Source organism: Pan paniscus, chromosome 20 (assembly GCF_029289425.2).
Source record: "Pan paniscus chromosome 20, NHGRI_mPanPan1-v2.0_pri, whole genome shotgun sequence".
NCBI classification, from domain to species: domain Eukaryota; kingdom Metazoa; phylum Chordata; class Mammalia; order Primates; family Hominidae; genus Pan; species Pan paniscus.
The window spans coordinates 20,907,961-20,916,895 of record NC_073269.2 but is presented as its reverse complement, the minus strand read 5'-3'; the positions used below and the strand labels follow the sequence as shown (position 1 = coordinate 20,916,895).

At 54.4% G+C, this 8,935-nt stretch overlaps 1 pseudogene; it reads right to left on the bottom strand.

Moving 5' to 3' along the window:
- Window positions 1–2,078: 2,078 nt before the first annotated feature.
- LOC130541010 (uncharacterized) lies at window positions 2,079–8,698 on the bottom strand (annotated as a pseudogene).
- Between the last annotated feature and the right edge of the window lie 237 nt (window positions 8,699–8,935).

The window sequence follows — 8,935 nt, the reverse complement described above, 5'->3', positions numbered from 1 at the left end:
CTTCATCCCTCCATCCATTTGTTTAGTCATCCATCCTCCACCCATTCATCCATCCATCCATCCATCCACCCACCCATCCACCCCTCCTTTCCTCCCTCCCTCCATTCATCCATCTACCCATTCATCCCTTCATCCCTCCATCCATTCGTTTATTCATCCATCCTCCACCCATTCATCCCTCCATCCCTTCATCCATCCACCCATCCATCCCTCCATCCCTCCCTGCATCCATTCATCCATCTACCCATTCGTCCATCCATCCCTCCATTCCTCCATCCATCCATCCATCCATCCATCCACTCATTCATCCCTCCATCCCTTCATCCATCCACCCATCCAACCATTCATCCCGGCCTCCCTCCTTCCCTCCCTCCCTTCATTGAACACACAGGCCAGGGATGTCTGTGTCTGGCTCTGTGCTCCAACCCCCAGAGAGGAGCCTCTCAAGAGTAGGGTTTTGGGTTCTTTCTCTACTGACCCGACACGGCTCAGCACAGGGCTGTTGTTGAATGTGCCTGATTTTGCAGGATGACTTTGTGAGCCAGTATTCATAGTTTTGCAATGAGGTCATATGTATTTTGAGTGGCATGGGAAGGCCCTACAAGGACAAGCCTATCATGCTTATGCACCTGTGTTCATTCATTCATTCATTCATTCATTCATTCATTCATTCGTTATTGAGCCCTTAGGATGTTCCAGGTGAAGACAAACAGTATCTTGTCCCTTGGGACCAGGGAAGATTTTCCTGAGGTGGTAACACTGAGCTAAAATATGAAGGATGAATGGGAGGTGAATTTGCTGATGTGGGAAGGGAAGGGTGATGGAGGCCAAAGGGAACAGCATAGGTGAAGGCAGAGGGCTGTATGGCACATCCCTGGGTACCTGCACTCGTGGAGGACTTGTTTAATATCAAACATTAAAAGGCACTCACATTGAATGTATTTCTTCCTGTTAAAGCAAGAAGAAGCTGGGTGCGGTGGCTAACACTTATAATCCCAGCACTTTGGGAGGCCGAGGCAGGAGGATCACTTGAGCCCAGGAGTTTGAGACCAGCCCTGGCAACATAGTGAGACCCTGACTCTAAAAAAATAAAAAAAATTAGTCAGGCGTGTTGGTGTGCACCCTCGCAGCTACTTGGGAGGCTGAAGTGGGAAGATTGTTTGAGTCCAGGAATTTGAGGCTGCAGTGAGCTGTGACTGCGCCACTGCACTCCAGCCTGGGCAACAGAGCAAGACTCTGATACACACACACAAAAAGTTAAAAAAGTAGAAAGGATCGTTATCTTTTTGCTTTTGAAGTTATTGGGGTCCCATTAAACTCATATGCTTCTTGGGCATGTACAGGCATTCTTGCCAACAGAGAACATCTAACCCACAAAAACTTTCCAACGTGATGACACCGTGGGGGGGATTCTGGAGCCAACAGTGAATCCAGGTGGCACTATGTCTAGCTAAGTAGACATTTCCTTCAAGCGTTCATTGATTTTGATTTTGCAGCCTTGCTTTTAGGTTGTCAAATATCAAAGTGTGTGGTTTTACAGTTTTTTTTTCCTTCCAGTTCTTGAATGTTTTCGGGGACCTCTGGAAAACCTACAGGCGCGGCCCTGGGAAGCTCTGGGTCCCTAGGAGGGGAGGTGACTCCGCGGCGTCCCGGGAATGATCCTCGCGGAGCTCGCGAGGTACTAGCGCCCCCCAGCGTCTGGATTGAGAAACGCACCCTGTGAGGGTGGAGAACCAGCCCAGCACCAAAGTGAGGTGGCAGAAAAACGAACTCACGGCCAAGGACTGGCTGAGTTAGCCAGAATTGTCTAAATGTGTTTTGTCTTGCTGGGCTGCCCCCTCTCCTGGTCCTTTGGCTAGGGAGAACAGGATTTTGTTTGGGATTTTTCTTTTGCTTTTTTCGACCGTGCCTGTTGGCGTTCGCGGGTTGCCAGCTTCTTCAGGTCCAAGCCTGGGCTGTATGTGGCGAAAAACAAAACAAAACACCAAAGAATTGACTTTCATGTCATTCCTTGGGTCCTGAAATTCCCACTGTGTCTGCCTTCCCTCCATCATTCAGAGTCTTACATTTTGCTAGTTTGATCCAATTTCCCAATCACTTTTTATTTTGACAAAGTTGTAAATATGATGCATAGAACATGTTTTGACATAGGCGTACAGCGTAAAATATCTAAATCAAGCTAATTTAACATTTCCTTGACATACCCGTGACCATACATCCATGCTTATCTCTTTTTCTGTGGTAAGAACACTTAAAATTTGCTCAGCAATTCAGTTTTTTTATATTGAAAAAAAAAAAAAAGAGAGATGAGGTCTCACTGTGTCGCCCAGGCTGGTCTCAAACACCTGGCCTCAAGTGATCCCCCTCGGTCTCCCAGCGTGCTAGGATTACAGGTGTGAGCCACTGCGCCCAGACTACTCGGCATTTTTCAAGAATAAAATACATTGACTAGAGTCGCCATGTGGAACAATTCCTCTTGTGCCCTTTGACCAACATCTGTTCAGTCCCTCCTCCCTCCCTCAGCCCCTGGAGCCACCATTCTACTTGGGAGTTCAGCTTTTTAGATTCCACAAGTGAGACAGGAAGTATTTGTTTTTCTGTGCCTGGCTTGTTTCACTGAACGTCTTCCGGGTTCATCCACGTAAACACAAGCTTTCTTGTTTTTAAAGGCTGAATCTTATTCAGAGTCATATTTTTATGTATGATGTCTGGCCCAGGTTTTTAGTTGTGCTTCGTGGGAGGAATGGGGAAAATTACGTATACCTTGTCCATTTGAATTTGAGAAATGTGCATGATTACACGATCACGTTTTGATCATATGCATGGAATCACAACATATGTATTTTGGTCAACAGCTGCTTATTTCCTTTGTTCTGCCTTCCTCCCTCCCCTCCTCCATGTCCAGTTCTCTCCATCTTTCAAATTCAGGCTCACTCCTTCTCCCATGGATTACTACAATTGTTCCCCCTTTTTATCTCTATTGGTCATGTCTGGACTTGGAATAAACCCTTTCTGTCCACATGGGCCCCGTCTGCCTGCTGACCTTCCTCTCACTCCTGGCCTCAACATCATCATTCATTCATCAAACACTAAGTGTCTCATTTTGGGGGCACCCCTGAACCTGTGATCCCTTGGAGTTGACCGGGCAAGAAAATCTCCTTACGAAGCAGAGACAGCAAGTGGCGGGGGTGGGGGGACCCAGTTGGCACAGGATTAAAATACAAGGGCACCCAACCTCACCAGTCATGAGGAACAAGAAGCCACCATGAGGCATTTCAAACCCAACACCCAACATAAATGAAAAGTCTGGCAACACCAGCAGTTTTGGAGGCAGGTAGAAACCCTCAATGGTGGGAGAGCACATTGGTGAAATCACGGTGAAGAATGTGGAAATACCTGCAAATGTTGAAAACGCCCAGATTCTGAAGTTTAGCCTCTCCCCACTTGGCTTTATACCCTAGTGAGCTCCTTGGAACTTAAGAAAATGGCTTTGGTCTGGGGCCAAACCCATTTTCTTAGATGGGTTGACAGAAGATGGGCCCTTGTCTGTGGGTAGATGGTCACGGGGGACCGGGTCAGTGGTGGCTTGGTCACTGGGGGGCCTGATCAGTGGGACCCAGTCTGCAGGGCTTGGTCAGCACAGAACACGATCAGTCCGGCTTAGTCAACAGGACCTGGTGGGTGGGGACCTGGTGAGTGGGGGTCTGGCCAGTGGGGGCCTGGTTAGTGGGGACTTAGTAAGGACAAGGTCAGCTGGCTGCTGGGTGACCTCAGGCAGGGGGTTTGTCCTAGAAGCCTTTCTTCCATTTGTAGGGGAGATGAAATCAACTGCACCCCAGAGAGCTACTGGGAGGAGGAGAAGTGCATTGAATATGGCCCTGCTATGCAGATTTAGTACTGTACACACTGAGTCCCTCCCGAGGGAGGGGGTTTCACCCACGGCTCTGCCCTGCCCTGCCTGCATCCCCAGGACCACCCTGCCTGAAGGCAGAGGCTGGGGCGCACCTGTGGATGCTCTGATGCTGACCACAGGCCCTGGGGTGACAGTGATGAGGACATGGGGGCACACGTGATTGGGGAAGCCAGGGCCGGCCGGAGGAGAGACACACGCTCACACGCACCTGCACATATCCACCTGCACTCAAGTGCACAGACGCATTGCACGCACACATGTCGACAGTTCAGGAGGGGCAGAGGATGCCGTCTCTGGGCCCTGCTGACCCATGCAGGGCTCCGTTGTGATGGGTGCCGTGAACCCACAATGTCACCATTACCCAACACCCAGGTACCTGCCCGGCTCTGTGTCGTAGAGCAGTTGGAGACACAGTGTGAGTGGGTTCTGCCCAAAGGACGCTTTTCTCTTTTCTAGGTGAGAGGCACATCTCTGCACAGCTGCTTGATCAGACTTAGGAGAGCGTGACCTGCTCTCTTCCCTCCCTGCTGACTTGGGGACAGTCGCTACTGGGTGGGCGGCAGCTGCCCGAGGAGGGTCATTCTCGAGTGCTCACTGGGTGCCCGTTCTGTGCTGACCAGGCAGACAGTCATCCTGTTCATCCTCACGGTGACTCTGTTCCAGGAACATGCCAGGAAGACCCCCAGCCCCACTCCCCAGGACAGACCTGGACTGGCCCAAGGACAGCACCCTCACACTGTCCCCATGACCCTTTGCTTCAGTCTGGAGGGCCAGGCTGGGCCTGTTGTGCTGAGCAGGACACTGAGTCCTCCCAGACAAGGAGCCCACCTTGACAAGACCCAGATCAAAGGCAGGAGTGTGGTGGGCACCTCCTCACCCAGGCCTCCCCCTGGCCATGGCCTCCTGTGCACAGCTGGAAGCCAGGGGTGGCTGCAAAAGGACCCAGAACCTCCCAGTGGGAGGTAGCTGTGGTGGAAACCTGGGTGTGGGCACCGACCCCTTCCATGCTACCCCCTTGTCCCTAGAGTGCCTCGTGAATATGTCCCAGTCTGGACTATAAGGATTGGTTCAGGAGACGTTCTCCCGGGCCTGGGCCCTGGAGGACGATGTGGTTCTCACGCACTTTCGGGTCTGCATGAAGGAACTGATGAGGAGACACTGGGACCTGCCACCCCTAGGGAGGCTCCAGCATCAGGTCCCCTCCTGAGTCATCCTCTGGGGCAGTTGATAGTAGAGGGGGCCTGGGTCCCTGCAGCTCTACTACCTGGACCTTCAACACCTCTTCCTCTACACAGAGAAACTTCTACAAATAGACCTGCCGGTTTTCAGGGGATGTGCTGAGTGCACGTGTACTGGACATGCTGCTCAAGACAGGCGGGGGTGCCCCCTGCACCTTTTACACTCTCTCTGGTCTGTGCGAGCTCCCTGCCCCCGCTGTGAGCATCAACAGATGCCGGGAGGAGCAGGGTCCCCTCACTCCACAGCGCCCCTTCAGGGATGCCAGGTGAACAGGAGAATCAGTGTTTCTGGCCCAGAGGATTCGGGGAGAGGACACGGGCAGGAGCTCTGGCCCAGGGCCAGAACCAAGAGTTCAGCCAGGCGTGGGAATGGTCCAGTCCTGGCATGGAGTGGATGGCCCCAGAGAGCGGAGAGGACCCCGTGCCTGGGGCCATCTCACCCACTGTGGAGACAGGCCCCCATGTGAGGTGGCAAGGGGGCCAGGTGACAGTGAGAGCTTCTTCCCACCTGAGCTCCAAATCAGGGCTGCATCCCGGGCCGCACAGCCCTGGGATGAGGATACGAGGCATAAGCCAGCCTGAAGCCTGTGTTACCTGTCCCAGGGGGGATACCCAGGCAGCTGCACACACCCCTTGCTCTGGGATCTGCAGCCTGCAGGGGTGTCCTCTGTGTCAGGCTAGGGTGGAGGACACAGGGGCCCCAAGGACTCCAGAGACCCAGATGTGCAGAACCTGGCCCTGAGACGACATCTGATGGGTTTGGTGGAGAGGCTGGGTTCATCTGCATTCTCTTCAGCCAAACTTAAGGGAGGGACCCCAGCACCCAGGGCTCTTCGGGTATTTCCTGGCATTGAGCCTCTCTGCAAGGGGGATGGGCTGGCCCTCCCCGGCCCACCCGCCCAGCTCCAGCAGCACATGCAGGCGACTCCTCTGGAATGGGAGCCTGGTCCTCCCTTAGCCTAGCCTGGCCAGGCTGTCCCCGAGGCCGAGGCCCGGTGGCATGAAAAGGGGGTTTCTGCAGCGCCCAGGGCAGAAGGTTGCTCTCTGGGAACCTCCGGGGCTCAGGGTGTGGCCAGGCCGTCCCTAGCTCAAGACAGACCTTGGGTGAACTGGCGGTACCTCTGGTGGAATTCCATGCCAAAGCTTCCGATGGAGCAGGCTGGCGTTGGGGGCTTGTGTTTCCTGTGGTATGACCTTGAACAGGGATGCTGAGCTCCTGTCACTTCCACATCTGCCCTGGATCGGCTAAATGGCTTCATCAGATCCCAGACACCAGAAACTACTGTGCCCCATGATAACCAAGAGGCAGGTCCAGAGACATTTCTCTACACAATGGCACCTGCATCCAACTCCTCTTGGAGGGCAGTGACCAGCCCGGTGTGGAAGGAGTTAGGGCAGCACCCGGCTAGCTGCTCCACAGCCCTAGATGGCTCTTGGGCCTTGGGAAGTCATCTCTAATGAGAACGCCGTTCACTCTAAGACTTCCCCAGAGAGGGGTGAGTGTGGCACCCCTGCAGCCCTAGCCATCAGTAGCGTGCCTTGCGGCCTCTGACTCAACCTGCAGGACAGAGCCCCACCCTCAGGGCACACTTCCTAGGACCAGAGGGGCCTGGCCTCAACCTGAGCCCTGGGAGGGGAGGGGAACTAGAGGTGTCAACGTGCCTCCACAGTGGCCAGGATGACCATGCAGGGGACCCATGGCACTGTGGATTCAGTTGCTGTACTACTTGATGGCAGAAAATTTGAGAGTGATCTATGAGAACATGAAGTGCTGAGCCTGTGTAGTGAGCAGGACATCAAGGGCTGACTCGCAGGGGCTCATGGCCTCAGCAACCCTGGCCTTATATCTGCAGTGCAAGTGGTCTGCAACCCTGGACTGGCCCAGCGCGCCATGGCTGCCCCTGTGCCTTGACCCACTGTGCCATGGCCCTTGTACCACCCAGAGGTTTCAAGGCCCTGCCCGGTGCACTGCCTGCCTCCTTGAAGCCATCTCTCAGTGCTTTCCAGCTGCTACTGCAGCCGCAGCTGGTGCCACCACAGAGTGCCTTCCAGCAGCCGGCGCAGGATTTCCAGGTGGTAGGGATGCCCTGAAGCCGTGGCCTCAGCAGCTCCTTGGTGGCAACTAGGCCAGCTAGGGCAGTGATGATGACTGGGACGACAAGTGGGATGGCAGCTCCATGACGGTGAACGATCCAGGTGCACTGGGCAGAGGTGCATACCTGGAGCTCGACGGCTCCCTGGGTCCCCACGTGGGCAGGAGCTCGGTCACTGTGAGCTGCAACCTCAACCGCTACTCTGCCTTCATCAAGTCGGGAAGGGAGACCTTCGTGCTTGGCGAGGCGTTGGGCTCTGTGAAAGACAGGGACAAGCTATGTGCATGGTGCTGTTGGTGCTTGGCCCCGTGGCCCCAAGTGGCAGGAAAACCCCTACCCCATGGCCCCAAGTGGCAGGAGAACCCAGTGCACCGCTGGCGACACCACTCAGTAGAACAAGTTCAAGGACATAAAGACCTACTTCTCCTGCAAGCTGGTGCACGGCGCGACAAGCCCTTGAACTGGATGGATGCGTGTCTAGTGAAGTTCCCAGTCATCTCCATGCTTCACCTGCCCGAGAATAGGGCCACTGGCTGCCTCCAGAGGGACTCCATCTCCATGCACAGGAAGAGCCTGATTTGCGGGATGAGCCACACGGCTGGCCGCCTGGTGTTGGTGCAATGCCACGTCCTCCAGCACTTCCTGACGTGGCCCAGCAACACTGCGAGGAGGCCTGGAAACAGGGCAAGAGGAAGGGTGAGAAGGGTGGCATGGTGGGGGTCAGCTCCTTCCTGACCCTGAGCACTACCCCCACCACTGCCCTCAACCTGCAGGAGGTGGAGAGCAAGATGGACAGCTGCAGATGCTTGCCCAGGAAGGTGGACAACAGCGCTGCTGCTCAGCCACAGGGCATGGAGCTCACTGCCAGCAGGTGAGGGGCTTCAAGAATGAGCATCAGCAGGTGGCCAGCCCTTCTGTGGCCTCAGCCAGGCCTTGGAGTGGGCCCAGCAGGCCTCTGGGTGGTCCTGAACCAAACCATCCCCTTCCCCGAGGTGCCTGTGATGCCATTGGCAAGCTCTTCCCGGATTGGCCCAGGCAGGACCTGGACCCCGTCTTGGACCTGTTAGTGTCGGTCCCAGGAGCACTGGGCCAACTTCCCAGACCACCTCCACATTCACAGAGGAGCTCTTACCAGAGTCACGGGGAGCAGGAGACTCGTGGGAGGAGGGAAGATGGAGGTGCGGCGGCTGATGGCGTTCAGGAGCGCGGGACACGAGTTCTTTGGGCGCTCTGGCTGAAATTCACCATCTCTATCCAATTCCAGTAGAGACTTGAGATCACAGATGCAGCACTGTTTACCACAACAGATATTTTTTCCAAAAAGTGACCCAGAATTCGGAACCAGCTCTTCACAAAGATGGAGTGTTGAATTGCGGATTTTTTTTTTCTGGTTCAAGGATAATTTCTACGGCAGAATAAAAACTGCTATCAAAGAGCCATGGCCAACTATTCATGGTGGTACAAGGATGGTTTTGTGCTCAACTGAGGCTGGTTGAATAGAGAATTACATAGGAAATAAAGAGCGAACATGGCGATGGAGTAGAAACAGCACCACGTGTTGTAATTTTGTAGGCATCAGCACTATGGAAGTTCCTTCCTTCCTTCTCTCCTTCCTGCTGTCTGAGCCTCCTCACAGCATTGGGCATCCCCTGGGCCTGGGTCTGTGCTGGGAGAGACACAAAGGACACCAT